This window comes from Mauremys reevesii, linkage group 13 (assembly GCF_016161935.1).
Source record: "Mauremys reevesii isolate NIE-2019 linkage group 13, ASM1616193v1, whole genome shotgun sequence".
In the NCBI taxonomy this organism is placed as follows: domain Eukaryota; kingdom Metazoa; phylum Chordata; order Testudines; family Geoemydidae; genus Mauremys; species Mauremys reevesii.
Window position 1 is genome coordinate 28,046,265 of NC_052635.1, and position 27,246 is coordinate 28,073,510.

The 27,246-nt window shown below is 45.4% G+C and overlaps 2 long non-coding RNA genes across 7 annotated transcripts in view; one reads left to right on the forward strand and one right to left on the reverse strand.

Annotated features, from left to right (window-relative positions):
- The window catches only part of LOC120381277, a 301,408-nt gene that overhangs the window by 244,536 nt on the left and 29,626 nt on the right, over positions 1 to 27,246 (forward strand). For all 4 annotated transcript variants that reach the window (XR_005587994.1, XR_005587995.1, XR_005587992.1 and 1 more), the window contains one exon: positions 13,576 to 13,783. This is a non-coding gene — a long non-coding RNA (uncharacterized LOC120381277). The remainder of the gene's footprint in view (positions 1 to 13,575; positions 13,784 to 27,246) is intronic.
- LOC120381278 overlaps positions 11,214 to 27,246 on the reverse strand; it is a 70,245-nt gene continuing 54,212 nt past the window's right edge. For 2 of the 3 annotated variants that reach the window (XR_005587999.1, XR_005587997.1), the window contains one exon: positions 21,981 to 22,208. This is a non-coding gene — a long non-coding RNA (uncharacterized LOC120381278). Of the gene's footprint in view, positions 11,523 to 21,980; positions 22,209 to 27,246 lie in introns of those variants that run through there. The other variant, XR_005588000.1, reaches the window with a different exon arrangement.

Consider the following 27,246-nt stretch of genomic DNA (forward strand, 5'->3'; position numbering starts at 1 on the left):
AAATGTCTCTTGTTCTTTTGGCATTAATTGTTGCTGCCAGACTGGAAACCATAACAAGGAAGTATAGAGAGTCAGAACATTGCTGCAGGGTCAGGACCTTGGTTTTGTGACTCATCCTTCTGGAAAGAAACCTTTCCACATAAAAGTGATGCTGAGATGGCACTGCTGTAAATGGGATGTGAGATAGGTTCTCAGCCAAGATCCAAGCTGTGTTCCCATTTGGACAGGAACAGGGGAAATGGACCTACCTCCAAGCAGAACTCAGAATCCTTCTCCTGCCTTTTCACCTCTACTCCTAACTGTTGCCCTTCATTCACTAATCTTTAGAATAGGAAAAGTAAGTTACTTCCTGTTCTCAATTTCTGGATGCTTGCTGAGTGCACTGGTGCTGGCTGGGTGTGAATGGGGTACAACTTTCCTGTAACTGGTTCAGACCTGGGAATCCCAGCCTTCTGTGCAAACTATCCTTCTGGTCCCACTTCTTTGAGGACCTGTTGCCATGTTTTGTGAGAGACGTTTTGGATGTCTTGTATACCCCATGTGAGACCTGTACATTGAGGACAGCCTGGTATAAAGCCAATTTCCAATGTCATGAGTTAATTTTTCTTCAAATCTTCCAGGAAAAGGAGCCCCTTGTTAGATTTTCAACAGGTATTGAATTTCCTACACACTGTAACATGAAGAAATCCATTTCAACTGAGGATCTTTGCCATCAGCAAGAATAAGCAGGGACTCCACGGCATCTCAGTTGTTACTTGTGGTTAGTTTGTGACCTAAATGTTTGCCTGCTCCAGATAACTCTGAACCACTTTGCAATGGAGACTAAGGGACGAAGAAATGTGCCTTGACAATCTGTTGTTTTGTTCTGTGGGAACTAAACCTCAAAGGAGTACTCTGCATCTCACAGCAGAGCTGACACGAAATCTGATGCAGCTGATTTGCCGTGGACACCCTTCAAGTCCTGAAATCTCGAACTCTCTAAGTAGTGGGCTGCTATGCATGGACACACTTCCTGCTAATCTCAGGGCATAAACATTCAGCGGCTCCAGACGCTTGGAGAAATAAACACACTGACTCAATATTAATATTTCATCACAACACACTAAAGTTAAACCTCACTGATCCAGAGTGACCTGCAACTACTCAAGAAAATGTTTCGTTTCTTTTTTTTAATAATTTAACTTTTTATGGGGTAAAATAAAGCAGAAATGGTCTTCTGTATGGCAGACTTCACTTGGATAAGCAAAGCCATTTCAGCTATAGTAAAGCTGCTTTTTTACAGAGACGTTACTTTGGAAGTTCAAGGAGGACAGTTAACTGATTTGGTGTTTTGCCTATGTCATCTAAGGTGAACTAACATGATTATATGTGTGGAATAGCAGGATTCATGATCACTGCACATTTAAAGCAGCAATTTCAGTAATATATTACATAGTTGCCATTGTTACAGTGAGATACTCAGCCTTGAGTATGTGCACATGTTCTCTCCCTTCTCCACCTTTTAAAAAAGCACAGACATTTATTCAATGGCTAACAACCCATACCACCACTTTACGTCCTGGACTGCATGTGAGCAAGGGCCATTTCACTCACAAGGAGATGTTAGTCAAATGCTGAGTAGAGGTAGCTTCCAACCAAAAATAGCTGAGCTCAGTGCTAAGGGTCTGATCCCAGCCCCATTGAAGTCAGTGGGAGTCTTTCTATTGACTTCAAAGGGCTATAGGATAAGGCCCTAAATTACTTTGCCAGAGGGAGATTTTTCCTGTTGTCCTTCTGGGTAGAAGAACATCTCACACACCAGATGGATGCCAGCTCCTCTCTTGGCTATGAAAGTCTTGGAAAACGCGGCCAGTTCAAATGATTTGGTGGACTCAACTGATTGTATAAAAACCTCCAATGTGTCTGGCCAGCAACTGGCAGACACCACATGGATAAATGTTTCTTAAGGTCTAAACTAAGATTGCTAATCTTTCCTTGTGCACTCACCTGAGATCTCTAGAGGTGAAATGTCAGCACATAACTACTTGTAGCATCTAGCATCTGAGGTGTGAACCCCAACAGAAAATATTTTTGTTTCTCTTGTAGGATAATGTAATTGAATGAATTTGTTAGTGGAGATTCTTTTTCCATCTAGTTTGTTGATCTGAGTTATTGACTGTGTTTAAATCAAGTCTTAAAGAATTATTTAACTTGCCTTGCTTTGTAATGTATGTTATTTTATTTCATTTGACTTTAAGCACTCCAAGATATGAGCATGAAGTGTGCTATATAAGTGTAAGCCACTGATTGATTGAGGCAGGGAAAAAACAGGAGCAACAACATTTTCATCTCAGCAGTCTGTTAGTGGCAACCAATACCACACAGGGCAGTGGAAAGCATCAGACAGAATTGTGATTTTTTTTTTATACTGGGAAACACATACAAATAGCAACATTTAGTAGTGTAACTGCGCCAATGTTTTACCAGATTTACAAGGGCCACAGTGAAATACAGTAAAAACTCAAGTGGAATTTAAATGGTAACATTATGACAAACTTGGGGTCAGCTGGTCTTGATCACAGTGCAGTGTGATGCAGTAGCACCACTTGTGCGTTATGAGTGGGGTGAATAGGAAGCTTAAAAGCAGCTGTGCTTCTAAATTTGCTCACTCTCTATATTCAGACCTTGGCTTGAGAGCGCAAAGGAAATGAGATGTGTTTGCATAACCTGGTTGCAATCAGTGGAAGCATCTACTAATTGACTTCTGTAGTACCACTGCTGATCTTTCAAGAATCTAACAGGGTTCCTCAGAGGTGAAGGACAATTTTGTAGAAGGTGGAACCAACTTGTTTCTTTAGAGTTTTAGGCCTGTTCAAACTCTGTGAGTTAGAATCACGTCTAAACGAAGTTCTTGAGAGCATGGTGTTATTGTGGGCAGAAGAACAAGGGCTGACCCACACAGTGTCTTGTTATAAACAGGTTTCCAAGACCTTGCTGTAGACTGGTGGTTCACAGCCTTGCCAGACTACTGTACCCCTTTCAGGAGTCTGATTTGTCTTGCATACCCCAAGATCCACCTCACTTAAAAACTACCTGCTTACAAAATCAGATATAAAAATACAAAAGTGTCCCAGCCTACTGTTACTGAAAATTGCTGACTTTCTCATTTTGCCTGTATGAAATGTGTTTGTACTAACTTTGCTAGTGCTTTTTATTTAGCTTCTTGTAAAACTAGGGAAATACCTAGATGAGTTGATGTACCTCCTAGGAGACCTCTGCGTATCCCCAGGGTTACACGGGCATACCCCAAATTGAGAACCACTGTTGTATACGGTCTCAGCATAGCCAGTCTTTTGGAAAGTGGCTTATAAGGGGGTTTATTCCTGTCATCAATTCAGACCAGGGGAACTGGGTTATAATATCTTTGTCAAGGCTGATTCCCCACTCTGGCACTTTGAGTGCACAAGGTGGAGGCCCCCAAGGACTCTAAAAATTAATACTGGCCACTCCAGGCTTGTATTAAACTTCCGAAGTTACAGCTTTTCTCTGACCTTGGATTGGTAGATGCTGCCACCACCCAAGTGCAAAAACCCCTGGGGGAGCAGTGCCCGCACCCTGTGGCTGGGCCAGGTGGGCTCCGAGCAGGGGACACTCTGGCTGGGGGCCACCCCGGGGGGCGCACGGAGCCACCTGCAGGTGCTGCAGGGCGGCGCTCCCCCAGTGCTGCAGCTGGGGCTGGGCGAAGTGGCCCAAGGCACCCAGGGGCAGAAGCAGCAGCAGCGGGGCCATAGAGGGTGGGGCGCTGCCGTGCGGGGCCTGCGTCCCGCTCTCTGGGGCTCCGCTCCCTCTGGGGCTGCCCTGCCCCAGCTCCTCAGCTCCCTGCCAGGGCGGTCCCCCTGGCTCTGCCCTCCCGGGTCCCAGCTGGTCCTGGAGGCGGGAGCCTCAGCTGGAGGGACCCTGGGCTGAGGCGCAGCCCAGGAGCCCCGCTGCTTATCCCGACTCTGCCAGCACCGGATTGGCTGGAGGCGAAGGGGGAGTGGGCGGAGTCAGCTCTGGTGTGGGGGGAGCCCAGGGCTGGGGCGGCAGGGGGTGCAGGTGGGGTGGAGAGTCCAGGGCTGGGGCGGCAAGGGGTGCGGGTGGGGTGGGATGGGGTGGGGGGGGTAGAGCTGGCCCTGGTCTTATGAAAGGAGACTCAAAGTGCTCGGCTTCTTTAGCCTAACCAAAAGAAGGCTGAGGGGAGATATGATTGCCCTCTATAAATACATCAGAGGGATAAATACCAGGGAGGGAGAGGAATTATTTAAGCTCAGTACCAATGTGGACACAAGAACAAATGGATACAAACTGGCCATCAGGAAGTTTAGACTTGAAATTAGATGAAGGTTTCTAGCCATCAGAGGAGTGAAGTTCTGGAACAGCCTTCCAAGGAGAGCAGTGGGGGGCAAAAGATATCTGGCTTCAATACTAAGCTTGATAAGTTTATGGAGGGGATGGTATGATAGGATAGCCTAATTTTGGCAATTAATTGATCTTTGTCTATTAGTGGTAAATATGCCCAATTGCCTGTGATGGGATGTTAGTGGGGTGGTATCTGAGTTAGTACAGAGAATTCTTTTCTGGGTGTCTGGCTGGTGAGTCTTGCCCACATGCTCAGGGTTTAGCTGATCGCCATATTTGGGGTCAGGAAGGAATTTTTCCCCAGGGCAGATTGGCAGAGGCTCTGGGTTTTTTTTCACCTTCCTCTGTAGCGTGGGGCACGGGTCACTTGCTGGAGGATTCTCTGCACCTTTAAGTCTTTAAACGATGATTTGAGGACTTCAATGGCTCAGACAAAGATTAGGGATTTGTTGCAGGAGTGGGTGGGTGAGTTTCTGTGGCCTGCGTTGTGCAGGAGGTCAGACTAGATGATCATATTGGTCCGTTCTGACCTTAAAGTCTATGAATAAGGATTAAAATACAGTGGAGATGAATCCAAAGGCCCTGAAGGACAGAGGAATGGGGAAAGCTTGGGGTTCCAGTACTGAGAACTTGAAAAGCAAGGATCCATTGAGGATGCTCAGCACTTCACAAGACCAAGCTCTGTCTCCTTATGTGTTTATACACTGCCTAGATCTTCACTGGGGCCTTGGGTTTTCCAAATCCTAAATTATAGCAACTAATAATCTGTGTCCTGTGTCTGTCCCTCCTGCTTCTGGAGCCCACATGGGAATAAGATCACCAATTTCCTCCACACCCTCTTGTCCTTTTAACTGCAGCATCAGATCAAAATCCTCAGCTAGCCTATGAGCACTAACAACTCAATATGTGCTACTTAGTGGTTTGAGGCGAAAATGGGTATTGAGCGTGGAGCAAGACCCCATGGGGAATTTGGAAGCCTGTTGGCTGGAGGGTGGGTGGGTTGAAAGACAGGACATCATATGTCCACAGAGTTAATCTGGTAGCCTATCTCTTTCCACTTCTCTGGAAGGAAGTGGGTGTTTTTTCTTGCTTTAGCCTACCACACTGAGAAGGTTGCTTTTCTACCTCTCGTTGAATTTATGCCTAAAAGCAATGAGGTTTGTCTAACTAATTACTGAACAAGCCTTCTGTGCATGCCTGGATTCTACTTGTGGTTTCCAGCAAAATGCTCTTGCTTGAATTTTAACTAAACCTCAACAGCAGCTACAAAAGACCCATGTCTCTGACACACTGTAGAGCTGAATTCATAATCTTTGGCAAGGCTACCAGTCTTTACATCGAAGGAGTCTCTCTTAAATTCCAGGCAATAGAGATTGGAGCCTTTCTCCCCTGATCCCATCCCCTCCTCTTCCTCCCCTAATCAAGGCTAAATGGTAGGTTTGTTCTCACATGTGTCCCTCTCCCTCTGTAAACACAAAATTCCTTAAACCCAGTGATGGACACATTTTTTTAACTCTTCTGTTTATTAGAATGAGCTAGCTAATCCCTGTGTTTATGTGCAGTAGGGTGTGTCAATCTATAAACCAGCCCAGCTAATGAAATTCATCTGTTCTCCACCTTCCAGCTGAAAGGAAAGGGGGAGCAGGGAAGAAAAACCCACTCACCCCTCAGTGTAACATGGTAATATGACCAGCAGGGCTGTTTGCAACCATTTACTCAGAAGGGGAATAGTGGGGTGGGGGGGAGGTAAAGTGACTGAATGGGAGAAGTGAAGAGAAATATCCCCCCTACAATTAGAGTAATTAAAAAGTAGTAAAAATAAACCACCCAAACGAAAGTCTGGCCAAAGCAAAGTCTTAATGCACAGTTATGGTTTTGAAGAGTCTGCCGTCGGCCATCCCTGCGTGTTGGCACGGTGCTCTGGTGTCTGTCTCTGACATTAAGCAGACACCACCGCAAGAATGAGGATGGGGCAGCGTTTGGATTTCACTCGAGTATTCAGTGTAACCAAAGGCTGAGCTGGCAAGGCACAGCATTAATCTAAGGGGGCCTGCCAAATGCCAGTTGCTGTGGCTTTCATCGTTCCAGTCTGCAGTGTTTAGTTTAAGTTTGGTACACCAAGTACTGCACGGAGCCATTCTAGAGGTCGCTCCAGCCCTAAGGAATTGATATATGGAAGGGAATTATAAACCCCCCGGATAGCAGGACGGTCCCTAATAATTCCCTCTAAAAAGGCAGTTGTCTGACTGTCATTGTCTGTTTTATTACAAAAGAACAGCGTGGTAGCTTGGTATAACTTCTTGATCTCATCATCCATTTTTTCTATCTTTCTTGATTCTTTCTGAGCCAAATCAAGAGCCACTTTATTTTTAAAATTCAGTCCTTGCTCCCTTTGACACCAGTTGGAGATTTGCCTGAGTGAAGATTTCAGGATGAGGCTATTTTACAGGAGATTCTCACTGGTATTTTTTTTGTCAGTTCAGTGTTTATGAAATGTGTTATCACACAAGCTACAGTTAGACACAATACAGACCAGTGTTGTAGAAGCTCCTTACACATGCTGTGTTGCCTAAGGAACCTCAGTCCTGATTCCCAGTACACCTCCACTTGTATAGAAACTGATCATCAGGCCACACTGCAGGGTGGTTTTGTGATGTGGCTAAGTCAGAGCCACTAGGGACCAGGTTGAACATTTCAAACTAGTTAGTGGAGGGTTTGAACCTATGTGAAAAAGGTAAAATTTTAAAACCTCTGCCTTTTTTATGCTGCAACAGGCTCTCCTGCTGCAACATGTCAGTGTGAGAGACACCAATCCCTGTTGCATATGCAGTGGTAATATAATTACCTCAAGCTCAGAGGCAGGAGTTGTAGGCATTCCAGCCACTAGGCCTTATAGCTTCTAGTGCTTGGTTGGGTTCCCAAGAAAGAACTAATAGTAAACTAGTTTTTCCTAGGGCTGGTAGAGAAGAGAGGATGCAAACGCCCTTTGTGAAAGTCAAAGGCTGGAATTTGCAAAGTTAGGTACCTAAAGCTAGGCTCTTAATTGCACACAGACGTTTAAATCTAAGTGGCCTGGTTTTCCGAGGTGCAAAGCATTTGCAACAGCCGCTGACTTCAGTGGGGTGTGGTACTCTGCACCTGTGGGAAATTTGGGGTCAGGAATGTGAAGTTTAGAATCCCAACTTTTGGCCTCAAAATGGAAAACGTAGAAAGACAAAACACAGAAGTATCCTTAAGTAAGCTCCTGGAGGTTAGTTCAATACTGTCACTTCCCTGTTTCCTTGCGCTCTCCTAATCTGTTTTATGCACCTGTTGTCCATAGTCTGACACTTAGATTGTAAGCTCTTTGGGGAGGGACTGTCTTTTTGTTTGTACAGCACCTAGAACAATGGGATCCGTGGCCTCTAGTCACTAGCATAAGACAAATAATCGTAAGATAAAAGTGTGTCTTGTCAGTGACTAGTGACCCCTGTGGTGGATGAGGATTACCAAAGGTTAATACCGCTATCACATGAAAGGAACTGGGGTCAAGAAATAAATCCAGACTCTTGTATGCATCCCATTTATTACAGAGGGGATCCTTTTTCCCGTAGGGTACCCAAGAGGCCACTTCAAGTCTACATCAGTTCCTGCTTACAGCTGGGTTAGCCTGCAGGGCAGTACACACCCAAACCCCATCTATGCAGGGGCGGCTCCAGGCCCCAGCACGCCAAGCACGTGCTTGGGGCGGCAAGCCGCGGGGGACGCTCTGCCGGTGCCACGAGTGTGGCAGGCAGGCTGCCCTCGGTGGCTTGCCTGCGGAGGGTCTGCTGTCCTGCAGCTTCGGGGGATCTCCCGCAGGCGTGCCTGTAGAGGGTCCGCCGAAGCCACAGGACCAGCGGACCGTCCGCAGGCAAGCCGCGGAAGGCAGCCTGCCTACTGTGCTTGGGCCAGCAAAATTCCTAGAGCCGCCCCTGCATCTACGCTGGAACTTTCACCAGCACAGCTGTGCTAATGGAGAACTGCATCTCCACATATTGTTGGCGTAGAGCTAGGAGGACTTTAAACCTAAATCGGGCACAATATCTCCAATAGCTCCTGCTGGATCAGGGTGCACTGCCCCTGACTGGAGCCGGTGGCTTAAAGCAACAACCTGCCCAGTGCTTAATTTGTAATGAAAGAGGTGCCGGGGCTAAAGCAATTTTTTAAATTTCATAACTGATGTGGCAAGTCCAGAGGTTGCCAGGGCTATGAACTGCCAAGCCTAGAGGTGCTGGGCTCAGCCCTGGCAAGCCCTGGCACAAATTAAGCACTGAACCTGACCCTATATTATATTTTTGGCTTTGAAGTTCATATGTATAAACACAAAGAGAGGTGATTGATTTTGCTTTGACAGAACTGCCCAGGCAAACTGTAACTAAGAAGCTTGTTTTCTTTACCCCAGTTGCTTTTTTTTTGGCTGCAAGGGTCAATGGAATGTAAAATGGAGCTGATGCGAATCCTCCAGTGGAACTCGGAGAGTGCGGATTTGTTGAAATACAAATGTTTCAGAGACTGCTTGATTTTGTCACACTTGTGATGGAACCCAGGTAGGGTGCTGTCAGAAACCTGCCTGGGTTCCTCCCAGCTCCTTCATATCCCTTATGGTGGGGGGCTGTGGAGCACTGACTGCTAGGCTCCTGGTTCTTTGGCAGCCCCCCAGCAGGCTGACAGAAGCCAAGATCTTGGAAATCCCAGCTCCCAGGCTCCTCCACACCTTGCCTGGTGAGCTGTTGCAGGATCCTGGCCTCACTTCAGCGTCTGTGGCTCTAGAACAGCCTGCAATGTGACGAGACAGTCCCAAATTGGAATGAAACTAAATTTCAACATATCAAAATCTTCTGCAAAATCATTCCATGCACAGCTCAAATATAAAATAAATGGACTTCACACAGGAGGCCAGTAAGTGTTGATGCAGCCTTGTGTAATCCATTTTACTGTCTGTCACCGTGGCACCAGAATCTTTTCCTAGTTAAATGACAAGATCAAGACCATTCCCATCCTCACTGAAGTTGGTTTGGTCAGTTTAGATATGACTTCTATGACTGACTCTGCCACTGATTTGCTGTACAATGTTGGGCAAGTCACTTAACCACTCAGTACCTCAGGGTACGTTCATACTACCTGCCTGGGTCGGCGGGTAGCGATCGACTTCTCGGAGTTTGATATATCGCGTCTCATCTAGACACGATATATCGAACTCCAAACGCGCTCCCGTCAACTCCGGAACTCCACCACCGCGAACGGCGGTGGCGGAGTTGACGGGGGAGCCGCAGACTTCGATCCCGCGCTGTGAGGACGGGTAAGTACTTTGAACTAAGGTACTTCGAGTTCAGCTACGCTATTCGCGTAGCTGAACTTGCGTACCTTAGTTCGAACCCCACCCCCAGTGTAGACCAGGCCTCAGTCTCCACTTCTGGACATATGTATTACTCATAAATAAGAATAAAACCAGCTGTTTCATAGTGTGCTGGGAGTCTTCATTCATCAATGTTTGAGATCCTCAGCTGGAAGGTGTTTAAAGAGTGTAAACTGTTATTTTCTTGCGTACGGACAAAGTTTCAAAGGTGCCTCAGCCCAGTCTCTAAATAGGATTTTGTGATTGAAATCACACAGTATGAAATCTACCTACCTAATTTGCTCATGGATACCCTCTTGGCATGCTTTTGAAAGTAAAGGATTGTGTGCACAAATGTATCCTTGCAAATTTAGGGGCCATCTGTGAAAATTTGGCCAATCATGTCCTTGTTTATAAAATAGCTTAAAATAAACCTAAACCTAAATAGAAGAAATGATTGGTTTTCCTGCCTCTTTCCTGCATTTGGGATTCTTTGCCTCTGCTTTCTTGGTGGCTCTAGCAGGACCTTCATTATCAGGGACTTTATATTTAAAAAAAAAACCAACCAAACATATTTAGTAGTCTGGGATCGATCAAGATCACCACATGGACTGGGGAAAGTAGAGAAAGGCCTGCCTGGAGCAGAGGGGCAGCCCTGGAATTAGCAGGGAGTTCCTCAGCAATAGCTGGGGGAAGAAGCAGCAGCAGAGCAGCGAAAGGCCCGACTAGGACTCCAGGTCTCTGTCCCTGATAATCAGACCCTGGACACCTGCAGACCTTAGAACGTCTTGCCATGGGAACTCCCTTCTGTCTGCTGATTGGCTATTTGTTCCAACTGCCTTTCCACCCTGCAGAATCCCTCGGTCCACACTGCCAGCCTTACCCACGCTGCCCTTCATGCTGCTCAGCCTTTATCTCCATTTTTCTCCTTTCTTCTCCCTTTTACTCCCATCTCTTGTGCTCCCACTAACTCAACCCTCCTGCCAGTCCCCCTCACTGTATCACTGCCTTCATAATAAAATAACAATTAGAATTATGAATGAATAAAGTAGTGTTTCAGCATTATTATATGAATCATATGGTGCAGATGTGTTAGGGGACATATTTTGCCTAATGTTGGTTTGAAGGTATGGTGGCCACCATAGGCCATACTTTGAAGCTGAATTGTTATGTAGCTACAGAAGCACACATTCTTGGTTACCCTTTGAAGTTTTTGGAAATAGGTCCCATGATATGTTTGTTTAGATGAGCTGAGAATACAGTAGGATAGTGGAGTCCAGAGACATCATGTGCAGGGCTTGGTGCAGAAGAACAATATGCAGATGAAGTAGGAAGGTCCACCTTTAATCTGAGACACACAGATCAAAGCTGTGTAGGCAAAAAAATAAATCACACCTGAGGTAGGGTTTACATTTGATGCCTGCAGTGATGATGAGCTAATAATTACATAATCACCATAATAAAATCATTAATTCACCTATTGTGGTAACTACAGGCAACTATGCTTAATAAACATAAGCAGCACTATGCCAGCTTCCAGTGTGTTGTTTTGGGATAACTGAGCAAAATTATATTAAGTCACCCCTTGATATAAAGATGACATCTTGCATCGGTGACTGAGTTCTGGACAACTCTGGTTGAGTCCTAAAAGAGTAGTTGAAGTTTCTGAGCCAATTCTCAGGTGTGATCAGCCTCCTAGGTGCTACACTGAAATTGCTCGTGCCATGCTGGAGAAGAGAGTATCGGCTACTGAGAGGGGAGAGTTGTATTGATGCAATTGATAAGGAATCTAAATTAAAGCATAAGAGAGAAGAGGAGAGGATGCTATAATATTTAAAAATGGCAAACTAAATAATATATAATTTACAGAAAATGACAGGGTAATGCTGGGACTATTTTTAAATCAACAGTAAATTAGAATTAAAAAAACCTCTGATAGGTTTAGCAGATGGTCTGGATCCTAGAATCCAAACCCACACACTTTATTTCCTAGTATGCTAAGAACAAAATAATATCATGTAGCCTATGTAACACAGGGCTGAGATTACAGAACATTTGTAGCCATTAAACTGTGCTGAAGTTAACTTTTAACCAAGCCTGGATGTACTGGATCTGGAAACCAGTAACAACTGTAATCCAGCTGGTAAGTGAGTAAGAAACAAACTCTCTGGTATTTTAGAGCCACTTCCAGATGGAGCAATTTAATGCAGCTTCTGTGGATACAGGTTACAAGTCAATTCCAGGTCAGGGAAATGGGGAAGATCAGGGAATGTGATATGCAGTCCACAGCGTGTATGGCACCGACTCCCATATGGTCCAGGAGAGTCATATTTTCTGTATTCATCCAGTTCTAATCAAGTGGACACAATCCCATTCACATTCTACAGAAATTCATATAAGCAACTCTGTTTGCAAGGATGTGGAAAGGGAAGTGTCCTGAATACTCTCATGAATTTGTCTCTCTTCATGATGGAAATGTTCATGCAGCCATCTTGAAAGCTCATTGTGGGACTGAAAATCATCCCTCAGGGAAGTCGTCCAATCAGTGAGCAGAAAGACCACATGCTGTACCTGTTTTCCAGCACTGGTGCAGCTGCATTCTTGCTTCCACTAGTGTAGACAGGGCTCACTGTGTCCTGAAACCCTCTCTTAGCTGAAGTTGCTCTAAATACTAGACAGTTTTATTATTATTAATTATTATTATTATTTTATTGTATTTATTATTAGCTGGACTATAGTTGTTGCCAGTTTTCCAGAGCCAGTATCTGCTGCATTACATGTAGACCTGGTTCAGAGCAATTGGTTAAAACACCTGAGTCCTTTCTGCAGTTGTGCTTACATTGCTGTTAGCAATGGTACACCTGCAGCATTGCTGAGCAAAGACTACAAGTATTTGTAGTGTAACCTGTAACCGACCACACATCATAAATAGCAATTTCCAAATAAGAAAGTTTAAGAAATAGTTGCAACAAGTAGTTTCCAGTCAGTCAATAGACAGAAATATATTAGTGTAAACCATTCATTGAATAATTTATAATAATAAACAGCCATAAAAATGTAATTGCTCACAGATAATTCACAAATGTCACAGGGGCTTGACGAAGTCCACTCAGGGGTCCTTATTCCCATATACACTAAGACCCTTTTAACTGCTCAGAAAAGAGAACCTAACTGCCAGAGTGGGGTTAAAGGGTCTTAATATAACTGAGAATTCAGGCTATCAATTGTATGGTTGGCAGACACGACAGTACTCTCCTTTCATAGTCTATGTAGGTATTTTCCACTGATTATCTTCAAGATAACCACCTTCAGGAACTAGAAAGGAGCACCAGCAAACACGAGCAAGCCGTAAAGCTAAATAAACAGTTGTCACATTGCACCTGGCTTTTGTGGGGTGGGGGAGGGAGAAATCAAATTATTGCAGGCATTTTTGGCTGCTTCTGGGTAGTTTTTAGTACACCATCTATTCAAGCCATTCCCTGCCTCTCTTGGCAACTTCACACGCTTTTCCTGGAAGTGAAATTGATGGCCAAAAATATGGATGTTTTTGTTTTGGGTGGGGAAAAGGTTTAATTCCCCATCTATCACTATAGCTATAATTATTTGTTTCAGTGCACGTGAAAGGTGCCAGATTGACAGCTTTGGAGACAGAAATGCTCTGTTTATCCACAGAAGGGATACAGCTTGGGCAGCAGCAGAGCAAGCTTTCCCTACCTTGCTCCATCTGTGTGCCTTTGCCATCTCAATGGATGAGGGTAGTTCAGTGTCGAATGCTGACTCGGTCATTGGCTTCTCTGCTGAAATTGCCAGTTCATGCCAATTTTGGTGCTTATTTTTTGTAGGACTCTTACACTCCAGGCCGAAGACTGGCACCACCAACTTATTTCATGTGATGTAACACTTTGAGCCAGGAGACAGCAGCATAGGAATTGTCATACCAGATATGACCAGTGGTCCATCCAGTCCAGTATCCTGTCACCAACAATGTGCAGCACCAGATATGCAGAAGAAACACTGCAGTAGACAATTATGGACTCACCTGCTCATAAGGTAAGCTTCTTCCTTATTCTAGATCGTTAGTAGTTGGCTTATGCCCTGGTATTTTTTTATTACATCTAATGTAACTCAAAGTTGTAATTATCAATATAAATGACTAATCATTTTTTGAATTCCTATAAGCACTTGGCCTCAACAATGTGATATATGAGGCAATGAGTTCCATAGCTTAGTTATGCATTGCATAAAAACAAAATGTCCTTTTATTGGTTTTAAACTTATTTCTCTTTCAATTTTAGGGGATATTTCTTTGTTTTGTGTTACAAGTATAAAAGGAACATCCACTCTGCCTTCCCTATCACAAAGTCTAATTGGCCTCATTTTTAAACTAAACACTTCATATCTTTTCTCTCTCTTCATATGGAAGTATTCTATGCCTCTAAACTCTTTTCTTGCCCATCCCCAGACCGTTTCTATTTCAGCTGTATCTGTTTCTGAGATGGAATTACAGGGATTGAATACACTGTTCCAAGTGAGGGTGTGCCTTCAATATATACAGTCGCATTAGTGCTACTCTGTAGCAGAATGTCCTGCAAAAATTGGCCCAATTTTATAATATATATATAAAAGTGAATTGGGTATTGTGCATTAAATTACAAATATTTGTCAAGTTTGTACTTGGAGCTGCTCTGAGTTGGAACCTTGGGCTGCAGCCACCCAAGAGATGACTTGCTTTCCCCCAGGGCTTGGGAGATGGAATGTTATGGTGCAAGCTTGGTAGAGATATGATGGAGGCAGAAGAATTCTTCCGCCACAAATTAACAGGCAATACTCAAAGGCCGGCTCCTTAGCTAGTGTAAATCATCAATGGAGTGATGCCAGTTTACACCAGCTAGCCCATAATCTAGATTTCCATTATTCAGAATAAGGCCAGTCACACAGATGTTGAGTGCTTTGGTTAGTGACAGAAACCTAGTTTCAGTTCCAGATGGAAAGAATGTGGGATTCATGAAACTTTAGGAAGGCGTTAGCAAGAGTTGCCCTGATATTGCTGATTTCATTCCTGCTTTTTGTTTTATATTAGTGGGCTCACTAGAATCATTTTCACTCTTTGCCGGGTGCAGAGTTGAATGGCAGGCCACACTCAAAGGTTCTTCTTTCACATATCCACTCACATTAAAGATTTCTGTGTTCATTGTGCTCTGTGACATGTAGCTCTTGAAATAACGTCTTTGGATTTGTAGTAGATGTGTTTGAAACTGTCTAGAAAGGACCAGACTGCAAAGCCCTGGGAGAATAATTACTTGGAACCCTTTATGTTAAACATAAGACTGAATCAGAACACTAGATCCAAATTCAAATTTTGTCGCTCTTGGATATATTTTAAATAAAATGACCCCAAATCCAAGCACTCCTGGACTTTGGAGGAATTCAGATTCAGATACAAACTCCATAGCTTGGCCTTATATGCAGTCTGTCCACAACTAATCAGACTTATATATGTCCATCTCCAACAATGTTTTTCTGTCTCTATCCAGCAATCAGAACCATGTGGTCAAGTTCCCAAAAGAGGCCTTCGAAAATGTAGGTTATGAACTAAAGGAAAACTGTGACATGTATAGACATTAGAAAAACATACTTTAATCTTCCAACAAGAAATATTTGGGATAAGAAAACAAAATGGTACATCAAGTTGTTCTTTTTGGATGAATAAAAATCAGATACAATCTTCAAAATCCCTCTGGTCTCCTCCTGGGCCTGATTCTCTGCTAACTTGCACCAATTTCACACCAGTATAACTCCATTGACTTTGTAGCTTATCCTTGTTTTACGGTAATGTTAAATGAGAAGGGACTCAGGCCCATATTGTGTCAAAGCAAGAGCAGGTCTATTTACCTATCATGCTATAAGAGATGTTACTTAGATGAATATACTTTGGAAAAGGAAATGTATGAGAACTGCACAGGAAGGAAATCAGATGAACATTTCAAACAGAAAAAATGAAAACAGAAAACCACTGGTACTTTGAAGGGGACTGGATAGTTTTGGAGACTGGTGATAGTTGGAATGAGATTCAGGTCTGTAATGCCACCATCTGGTAGCCAACCTGTGAAATGATTGATGTAGGCTAGACTCTGGAATGGATCCAGGTGTGTCCCTGTAATCAAGCGCAGACTCACCCGGCAGCGCCTCCTGCTGGCTGTCCATGGGAATTAGCTCACCAGTCATCAGAGCACCCTCTGCAGGCCAGGGGGGCCAACAACAAGCGGGACATGTGTACCTCCCGGTGCGCCCCCGGCAATACCCCACTCTCTCTGGGTCTCCCCACCCAGGGGAACCCCCACCCCTATCCTCACATCGCCTCAGTCATGGCTACTGCCAGTCACTGTCTAGCTCCCGCGCCCTGGGGCGGACTGCAGTCCATCAGCCAATCATCACAGGTAACAAGGGGTTTGGACTGGCTGCCTTTACCCACCCTCAGGCTGCCCCTCTGCAACCCCAATACCTATGTGGGCCTAGGACCAGGCCCTGCAGCCTGGGGAGTTGCTGGCCTGGGGCTTCCCAGCTCCCAAGGCCTTTTCCCAGCCCTGCCTCACTCTAGGTCCCCGGGTGAGTTTCCCAGCAGCCAGGCCTGTCTCCCTCTCCAGTCAGAGTGAGACTCCTGAGCTTCTGGCTGCCCTGGCCACCTTATAAGGCCTAGTTGATCAGTTTGGGGAGTGGCCCCAGCTGCAGCCACTTCTACCAATCAACCAGGGTTTTGCTCCCTTCCGCAGCCCCAGCCCTCTGCAGGGCTTTTCCAACCCCTTCAGGGCTGGAGTGGGTGTTCACTCCACTACAGTCCCCCATTGCAAAAAAGCAGGGGCCAAAGGCCTTCATTGGCCATGATCATTAGAAGTGGATCTACCTAAGAAAGGGGAGGATTTTTTGACACACATGCTGCTCTTGCTATTCCTGTCCTGTACCGTTCCCATGGCTGTTTCCAAAAAGAAAATAGAAAAAAAGATGATTCTTCATTCAGTGGCATTTGTTCAGCATCAATTGTATATTTTAAGGTGTTCAAGTTTATCCTAGTTCAGCCTTTCTTCTCATAATCTACTAGGAACTAGTCTAGTGGGAATTTTTTAATATCACCCTTTTGCCTGTAGCTCTCTGATTCTGATTATGCATTGCATCACAGGTGAAATTTGGGTTAAAGATAATTGTAAATATGGTATTGATATTAAATGATGTTTTCCCAACATTGCAATAATGCTTGTTTTGTTTGCTGGAGAGTTTATTACTTTTTGATCAATAGCATATGAGATTTGTGAGGGAAATTAGCATAGTGAATAACAATTAGGAGAAAAATCAATGGCATTCAGACAAATAAGTGATTTGAAAAAGTCCCATAGGTACACAAACACTCAGAGAGATTCTTTTAAGTGTAATACATCTCATTTAGAATTCCAGAAGAGGGGGAGGGCTATTTGGACCAGAACTTAAAATTGATGGAGCGACAATTCCACTATTGTGGGACTATTTGTTGCTGCTTATTGTTTCTAACAGTTTGAATACATGACTCTACTTTACCTATTGCCCCAGGGACCTCCTCTCTCTTCCCTTTTCCCCTAAAGTCTGCACCTATCTCCTCTCTGGAGGGTGCCCCCAGAGTGTCTCTTGTGTCCCACTTGAGGTGCCTCCTTCCCCACTCCAAATGAGGTTGCTTCTCCTGTTGCTTTTGAGGACATGGAAATGTTGAGTTCCTTCTGCCCCTGAAATCCAGGAGTAGTGATGCTGCTGCTCCTCCAGGTCAATGAGAGCAGCTCTCCCTCTTTGCTGATCCCTTTGACTTGACTTGATTCCTCCACTGTGTTGTCTCTTTCCATCCACATTGTTAGCTCAGGGAAGGTGTGTCAAAGTGAGCTGGTCCTCTGAAAGAGTTGAGGGATGCACATGTTACGGATCTGGCCTGCATCCCCAGGTGCAGGCAATGAGTGACAAGAGTTGACAAGAGTTCGGGTGACAAGGAGCGGGGCCTGCAGGGAGATAAGAGCAGATGTGGGAGGGAAAAGGACATCGGAAGGAGTCCTCAGCAGGGAGAGGCAACACCAATGAATGGTGAGCTGCTGCTGTTTTTGGTGAAGGAGGGAGCTGAGATCCTGGAGTCTGAAGAGACTTGGAGGGAGATTCCTTGGAATAGTACCTGACCCTGGGCCCTGGTGAGGATGAGCTAGGAAAGTAAGTGAAGCTTACCACACAACCAAAGGAAGGAAGGCTGTGGAGTACCCTCTTTCAAGGGAGAAGAAGCTTGAGCTCTGGGAGGAAGGCAGCAAGTATAGGAAGAGGCTCTGGGAAGGCAAAGTAGGGCAGGTGAGTCTACAGGGGTGGATGGCCCAAGTTAGTTAGGGGTCCCAGGGCTGGGGACCCAGAGTAGAGAGTGGATGTGGGTTCCCCCTATGCTGCCACCTGGTGGGATGAAGCACTGACCCTGATATAAAGGGGAGAAATGACTAAGCTCAGGCCAGGAGGAGAAGTATGGACCATAGCCTGTGCACCCAGCATAGGTCTGGGATGAAAGACTGATGTTTTCCTTTGGACTTTGGTTACTCCAGAAGGGGTTGGACTTTGACTTAGCTGGACATCAAGGTCACCTCAGTGACCTGACCATGCTGAAACCCTACTTCACATGCAACTCCTGGTGGCTGGGTTGAGCAGTATAATCCTTCAGAAAGCAGTCTGGGAAAGATCTGCAGAGAGTAGGATGGCCCTAGCAGGAGCCGCTCTATCAGGCTAAGGACCCAGAAGGGTGGCTGACGGAGGCGAGGAGAGAGAGCCTCTGGGGCTGTAGCCCTTGTTGGGCAAAAGCTTTACTTTCTTTGGATGTTTTCTCATACATTTGGCGTTAAACCACAGATTGTACCCAGAACAAAGGGCCTTAGATGAACTTGGGTGATCATCTGCCAAACTTCCTGGGCTGGGGTGAGAGCCCACTAGATCACAGGAAGAGTTGGTTCAGCAGCAGGCAGGTCCTACTGCTGCTCTTGGCCATCTGGGAATTCAAAGCCCCTGAATATCTCAAATCCTTCCAGGATCCCTATAGACTTTCAGAAACCCACTTTCCAGATCTCAAAGGCTGGCTCTGCCCACGCTACCCCATTGGTGCGCTAAATCCTGACCCAAGAGGGACCTGTCTAGAAGTGAGAGACTCTGATGATTCACTCTCTGGTGGTTGTGCTGAGAGAGCCAAGAAAGGGGACAATCAGTGCCAATTGTGACAGTGCTATCTGCAATGTGGGCAGTTGGCTGCTAGAAGCTGGACCAAGCCTCCCAGACCCATTCCACATAGTTCACCAGACGAATGGTAAACATTTTCTGTCACTAACTCCCTGGGACACACACAAAGCTGCTGTGGTCTTTTCAAGGAAACAGAGGGTGATATAGAAACAGTCATTGTCCTGTGATAGGATAGTTGATAAAAAGAGCTTGTGCCATGTGTTTTCTAAGGGGATAATGATCCTGTAAAGAAAGCTGGGACCCAGTACCTTTTTTTTTTTTTTTTGGACCTAGCTAGATGTTTGCATTCAAGCTACACATATCACAGTATCTAAGAGTTCTCCTTTCCCGCAGACCTGTTTAGGAATCGATGTTTAGAATAATGGCCCTGCTTGCCTCTGAATTGAGCTGGTTAATAACCATTGCTGGGGAAATCAATCAGTTCTATGATATCTTATTACTTACGCTAATTTAATCACAGGGAACGGATCATTGCTTCAGTTCAGAGGGCAAAGTGAGTGTGTGTGGGTGGGACGGTGCAGGGGAAGGAAGCGGGGGTGAGGAGACTCGGTGAATTGCAGCACAAGACTGAAAAAATTAAAGTCACGATGTGTGTGTTTGGAGTGGGGTGGGGGAAGAGAATCCTTCACAATGACAGAATGTTTTGAGGTCTCTTTTTATTGTCCAGTTTTTTGCTCATCTCAGCCTTACATGGTAGAGAAGCCACTAGATTGTGAAATATAATAGCTTAGCCCCTGACCTCTCTGTCTTTACACATAATAAAGCAGGAGGATCACCACGGGGGAAAAAACAACCAACCAAGCAACCAACCAAAAAAAAGTTACTTCCACCAAAAGTACTTGGTATCTATTTCGGGTCTGTCTCTGGGACACTTAGCTTACCCAGGGGAAAGGTAAATGCAGATGAATTGTTCACATCCTAAGTCTTTGTTACATGGTAATTACAAACAGTCTCTGAAGTAGGTGCCTACAAAGTAAGTATAGATTACCAAATGTACTTATTTTTGCAAAGACTGTCAAAATTTACAAGCCCAGGCACAAAGTCTACTTGCCTGTCCTTTTCCACGGTGCTGATCATGTGAAATGCCTCCTTCGCAGGAACTCTACCTACTTGCTTCTGAGCAAGCATGCCTTCCGGATAACTCTCAGGCTTTAAGTAGGAGAAATTGTTCTGCTGCAAGGGGGCTCGCCAGACAGATAAATCCAATATGCAATTATAGAATATGATTTTTTTTTCTGGGCAAAGGAGTCTTCAGACCCAGAACACAGGTTTTAATCCCCACAAGGAATCTCAGAGTAACCCACTTACACTGGTGGAAGTAATGTTTCCTAAGGGACCAAAAAAACATGCAAGTCGACAGTAAGAACGCCAGCTGTGAACAGTCCAACCAGGAGGATTTCTGTGAAATTATCAAAGGGCAAGGAAGTAAAAAATGGAAAAGAGCTAAACAGCTCCATTGCAATTAGACTAATATCATCAACCTGTCCTGCCTCCAGTCCAGCCTGTCCCCTCAAGCACCTCTCTGAATAGATCTCCCTTATGGAAAGAAACTTGCAGCACACAGTGTATGTTATCTAGGACTACTGAGTATTCGGTTACCAAAAGAGGCAAAACATTTCAAGTGTCTGTGCCTAAAGTCAGGCAGCTAAGGGTACGTCTAGAGTGCAGACAGTCACAGGGTGTGATTGCAGTTCAAGTAAACATACCTGAATTAGCTTTAATCTTGCTATCTCAGTCCCAGAGCAGTGAAGCCATGTTAGCATGGGCTGTACAAGCCCGCCTGGAACCCTGGGTAGTTACTCTTGGGTCTAGCCCATGCTTCAGCATGCTCCTGCCCCAGCTTCCCTACTCCCAAGACTGAGCTAGGTAGAGTAAAGCTACCATGGCTGTGTCTACTTGAGCCACCATCACGCCCTCTGATGGCGGCCTGGACATACCCTAAAAACACATTTAAAGTCAATGGTCTGATTTTTCAAAGGCCTTGAGCTCTTGCGGATCCTACTGATTTCATGGGAGTTTCCTCAAGCGGTGGGGTTAGGAAGGAAGGATTCCAAAGCAGAAAGATGGGAATAGTCTCTCAGGAGGGATGGGGTCTCTCTAAAGGTTAAGGTTGTTGCAACTTACCCTCAACTTTAGGAAGTGTTTCCTCAGATCCGCTCAAGTCTTGTCTACATTAGTGAACATGCAACCTGCTAGAACACGTGCCAACAAGCACAATTAAAAACTGATTGTTCTTAACCTTAAGGGGCCATTTCTTGTTATTTTGCAAGGAGTCTGAAGTCGGGGGTACCACTCATGGAATTAGATGTGTGCTACTCTAGCAGGTGTGTCATTTGCAGTTACTCCTTCCCCAAAGCCTTGGTTTGCCCCCCACTGCCAGACTTTTCATACCACAGTGCTGGCTGGCAAGGAGCTATTTCCCCCAGGCCTGCAGGAGCTCCTGTTCTGGCCTGGGCTCTTAATCACCACATTATCAGCACCAATCCCCTCTCCCTGCTGGCCAGACAGGAAGCAGCAGTGACATCCTGGGCTGCAGCTGAGCCTGGAGAGAGCCAGGCCCCAATCCCTGCCCTGGGATGGTCATCAGTGAGAAACCCCTCCCTGCACACGGCATGCCACCTCTCTTGGAGATGGGACTGGCCCGCCAATGCCTCGCGAGCTGTTGCAGCCTCAGCAGAGGAGGTAGAAGGGGAGATGCTGACACAACTTTCCTCCCCTAGAATTTTTCAGAAATGACGCCCTTGCTACTCAGCAAGAATAAGGGAGCCAGAAACTGGTCCAGAGTAGTACAAATGTTTATACTGCACAGCAGATAATACAGGACTCCATCGTGATGAAAACACCACCACGTTTGTCACAAGTAGATTTCACACAGACAAACCTAACACTAGTGCTTTCTGTATTTCTAACTGCTGCACAAACATTATCTAATCCATCCGATTAACTAGTTAATGAACTAACACCATTGTTGCCTAACTGAAATAAATAAATACAGTAACGCTGTAAATTAAAGTAGCCACCTTTTGATGGCTTCGATTATTCACATTGCTTTAAAATGTTAGTTTTACTCCTACCATTGAAGGACGCATCTCGTGCCCCAGGGAAGATTGGCAAACCTTTTTATTGGCCTTTTATTTTTGTACCATGTTTACTTCATCTTTTTTCCTTCCCGGGATGTTTATTTTCAGTAATGTGCTTGGCAAACCTATAAAGCAGTGATCAAGCAAGGGAAATTGTCAAATCTTAACAATGATAAGACTGAGTAGCAATTTAAATTTGGGATTTTCTAAAGGGCTCTGTGTATGCCAAATTTTCCTTCCACAGAAGTCAGTAGGAATTCTACCTTGGCTTTCAATGGGAGAAGAGTTAGGACAATGATGAACACTTCTGAAAATTCCACTCACTATTCATAGTCTTTTTGCACTAAAGATTAAATCTAGTCCCCTTCCCCACGGCCCCAAACGGCTCCTTGCCAGTAGAACAGTTCTGTTCCCAACTTTCAGGGGCCTGGATGATCGGGGGGTGGGGAGAGAGCAGAGGGAGCACATCCACTGTGTGGTGCAGAGTCCAGTTCTGCGTGGCAATTGAAGCTGCATCCTTCCCCAAGTTAAAGGGCGGTGTAATGCTTTATGGAGGCTACTGTGCAGTCCTGGCAGGATGGATTCCTCTCCTCCCAATCCTCTCTAATCCATGTGCATCAGCCCAGTGCTCCAGCCAGCTGCTAAGGCTATGAGGTGGATTCTAGATCTGGTCTTAAATGTGCTACACCAATGGTACCCAAACTATTATCCACCTAGTTTTAACTGAACTAGTGTAACGCCAACAGACCCCAGTTGGTGGCAGGCGGGATCGAACCGGGGATCTCTGGAGCTTAGTGCATGAGCCTCTAATGTATGAGCTAAAGGCCAGCTTGCTGTTAGCTAAGGCTGTAGAGCAGAATTATTTTCTCTCTCTCTCTAAATGGTCTCAGTGCCACTAGATGAGACAGAACACCACGCCCAGGAGGTATGTGAGTTACACTAGCATGGGTAAAAATAGCAGTGACGATTTAGAGGCATGGACTAACATACCAAAGGTCCCGGGCACATGTGTATTGCCCATGTTGAAGCCTGTAGTGCCACGTCATCATTGCTATGTTTAGCCATGCTAGCTAGATTAGAGTCAGAGTGGGCCTACCCTTGCTACAGTCACACTTTTGATTGCAGTGTAGACATGCCCACAGGATCGTTAAGCCGTGGGCCAAGCTTGTTAATCGTCACTCAATGTAGATTGATTATTCCCTGCTTTAATTTTTCTTTGAAATGACAAACCCTGGCAGCCTTAAATTCATCAATTTGGGGGATATCTCTAAAAGAACAAAACTGACTTTTTTTTTTTTTTTAATTACCCTGGAATAAATACGTTAGTCTTGCATGAAGCAAGAACGTAAAATTTCAACCGAATGAAAGTCTGAGTCTATAACCTAGTACACTCCTGAGATAGCCCAATGCCGCTATTACATTTATTAATGAGGGCTGTAAGATCTTAACAGGAATGCTGGCACATCACTGCCATTCTGCTCTGTTGTTTTATAGTATTGGGGAAAGATTAATAATACAGATGATTAATTATAAGGGGATCTACTCAGTGCAGGGGTTGACTCTAGAGAGAAATGTTTCCTTTTTCATTCTGCCTAATTCTTTACCAGCTGTTATGCAACACTGCTACATTATTTGATGGTGTCCAGAATCAGGGCCCAATCCTGCCACCCATTAAAGTAGTCAGCAGTTTTATCGTTGATGAAGCAGCTAAGTAATTTGTGAGAATTTATTTATTCAAGAAATCTGCCTTTTTCTGTTTGTCTCTATCAGTTGCTCTAATTTCTAATAGGGTTGTTGGTGGTAGCTTTATTACCGTGAGATCACTGCATAATTGACTTCTGGCTATGATGTTAGTGGTGCACAGAGCAGTAAACAAAAGACAGCAGGTGTAGTGTTGTCTTCAGTTGCCTGAATAGCTAATATTAAAATAGCTCTTTTCCTTTGTAGATCTCAAGTAGCTTTACAAAGAACATAAGTAACAGTATCCCCATTTTACAGATAGTAGAGGCACAGGAAGGTGAAGTGATTTGACTGAGGTTAGTCAGCAGACCACTAGTAAGATTGTTGAGTGGTCAGAGCACTAGCCAGGGACTTGAGAACACAGGTTCAGTTCCCTGTTCTGCCACAGACTAGCTGTGTGGCCTTGGGCAAGTCACTTAGTCTCTCTCTCTGCCTCAGTTCCTGATCTGTAAAATGAGGATAGTAGTACTTCCCAAACTCACAGGGGTGCTGTGAGGATAAATACATAAAGGGCATGAGGTGTTCAGATACCACAGTGATGGAGGGCAGTTACCTGTGACAGCAGAACCAGGAATAGACTGTAGGTCTCCTGAGTTCCAGCCCAGTGCTTTATCCACTGGGCCACACTGCTCCTATTTTAAATAAGTTATGCAAAAGGCATGGCAAGAATGTTACTTTCCAGTTTCTGGGAGGGTGTCACAGTAACTGAAGGGCAAAGTTTTTAAAACGTTTGACGAGGCCCTTTTAATTTCAGAACTAGATTTACAAACTTGGACAAAGGCCTGAGCTTGTGAGGAGCTGAGTGCACCCAGCCTAGAGTGAAGCACTCAACTCCCTGTAGAATCAGGCCCTGGTTTCTACCTCCGCCTCCCCTTCAAAAAATAACACCAGGTTTGCCACACACCACACTTCAGCAGTTGAGAGCAAAACTGCTGCAGCAGCAGGAAGCTTGGGAAAAAAATCAATGCTGAGCATTCTTCGCGTCGCCTAAGGAAGCAATCTCCAGGCCCCTTGTATGTGTCCTTCTCCTAAGGAAGTGGTTTTGTGAGGGTAAAATGTCTGTGACTCTAATTCTGGTTTTTAGGGAAACCATCAAAGGGAACCTTTGCAGCAGTGATTCTGCCACGCTTAGCACAGCACATCCTTGTGCTCCAGAGTCTCTCCTGGGCTGTGGGCTTGGAATCTTTGATCACCATTGCTTGTTGTTGTTTTTTGCTGACGCCTTGCAGCCTTTGTTTTCTCATATCCTTCTCTGCTTTGTATAGACTTTTGTGATCATGGAAGGTGTAGAAACTTTGATATTAACCCCTTGTTTGCTCTGTGCTATAAGAGAACTCTAAACCCTTTCTGTTTTTGTCATGCAAAGTTTTCTTTGTTTAGGGAGAAATCTGCCCGGCAGTGGAGGGTCCATTACAAACTTTTGAGCTTTAACACAACTACTGTAACCCCCACACATGCATTCCCTGGAGTGTAAGGTAGGGTTGCCAGCTTTATACTTGCACAAAACTTGAACACCCTTGCTCTGCCCCCTGCCTCACCCCTCCTCTGAGGCCCTGCCCCTTCTCTGAGGCCTTACCCCATCCCCCCTCTCTCTGTCGCTCGCTCTTCCCACTTTCAATCACTCGCTCATTTTCACCAGGCTGGCTCAGGGGGCTGGGGGCGGTGAGGGCTCTGGCTGAGGGTGTGGGATTTGGGGCGGGGCTGGGGATGAGGGGTTTGGGGTGCAAGAAAGGGCTGGGCAGGGGGTTGGAGTGCAGGAGGGGGATCAGGGCTGGGGCAGGTGGTTGGGGCGTGGGAGGGGATGCAGGCGCCGGGCGGTGATTACCTCAAGCAGCTCCCAGAAGCAGTGGCATGTCCCTGGCAGATGCATAGCCAGGCAGCTCTGTGTGCTGCCCCATCTGCAGACTCCACCCCTACAGCCTCCATTGGCTGGGAACCACAGCCAGTGGGAACTGGTGCTTGGGATGGGAGCAGTGCTCAGAGCCCCCTGGCTACCCCTACACCTAGGAGCTGGAAGGGGGACATGCTGCTACTTCTGGGAACCTCACAGAGCCAAGGCAGGCAGGGAGGCTGCCTTAGCCCTGCTGTGCCGCCGTCCAGACTTTTAACAGCCCAGTCAGTGGTGCTGACCGGAACCATCAGGGTCCCTTTTTGACCGGCATCCCTAGGGGAAAGTGGGAGTAGAGAGGGCACAGAGATCATACGCAGGGAAATCCATAGTCCTTCCCTAGAGCATGGCTGAGCTCAATAGGAACCATTGATGATGAGTGCCCAGTGGGAGTGGACAGTCAGGAGATTCATGAACTGTGTGGCACAAACCCCATATATGGGGACAGGAAGGGGGTGGAGTGGGTAACACACACTCCTTGTGGTGCAGTAGTGGCCACAGACTGGCTGTTTGGGTGCCCTGCAAGCCAGCTCTAGAGGGGCTCTGTTGGAGTTGCACTCACTTAGTGGGTCAGATTCAGTCTTGGTCTGTCGGTGCAATGCCCATCATGGTAGAGGAGAGACAAGATTAGATTATCTCTACATAAGGGGCACTTTACTGAGGTTACTAGACACAGACAGATCCTGTTGTTCTGACAGTCTAGCTTCCAGGCCAATGCCTTCCTGGCCTGACTACACTACAATCTGTATTGGTATAAACTAGTTTTGTTCAATAGGAAAGTGTATTGAATAAATCCAACATTCTGCTCTGTTATTTTCCCACAGCATCTTGAGAGGGGGACATACAAATTATTGGAGCTTTTTACTTTTAGTCCAAAGTACAACTGCATTTTTTGGCATTATTTTTATGATGGCTCATTTTTGCTGATATAGTTTTAATCCCGTCTCCATTCAACCACATCCTACACCTTCTTCTTTTTTCGTTTGTTTGAAGAAAAGCAGAGCTAAGAAATGATTTAGGGCCAGTCAAACCTCTGTGGCTTCCTTTTGCATAAAGACTCAGAGTGCAAACTCCAGTGCAAACAGCTTTCCATGTAAGTAGAGAAATAGCCATCTCTAAATCCTCAGTCTTGCAACGAGCTTTATGCAGAGCCTCACTGAAATCAGCTCATGACATAACCAGAACCTAAGGTCTTGCCTAGAGCTGGATGAAATTTTTTGGAGAAATAATTTACTCAATGAAAAATTTGTGTCAAAAAAATATTCAGGCTAGATTCACCGGGGCACTTGGGAGCCATTTGCAAAGGTGATGATGGTACTCTTATGCCCTGTAGTTACAGCACTGGCACAAGATGTGGGAGATGTTGCTTCAAGTCCCTACTGGGTCTGCTTTGTAGTATGGATTTGAACTTGGGTCTTCTACTTCCCCTGAGTGCCCTAACCACTGGGCTTTGGTGTGTGGGTCTCAATATCTCCTGCTGGAGCTGTTCCACTTTGGTCCACGAAATATTTAATTATGAATACAAAGAGACTCCA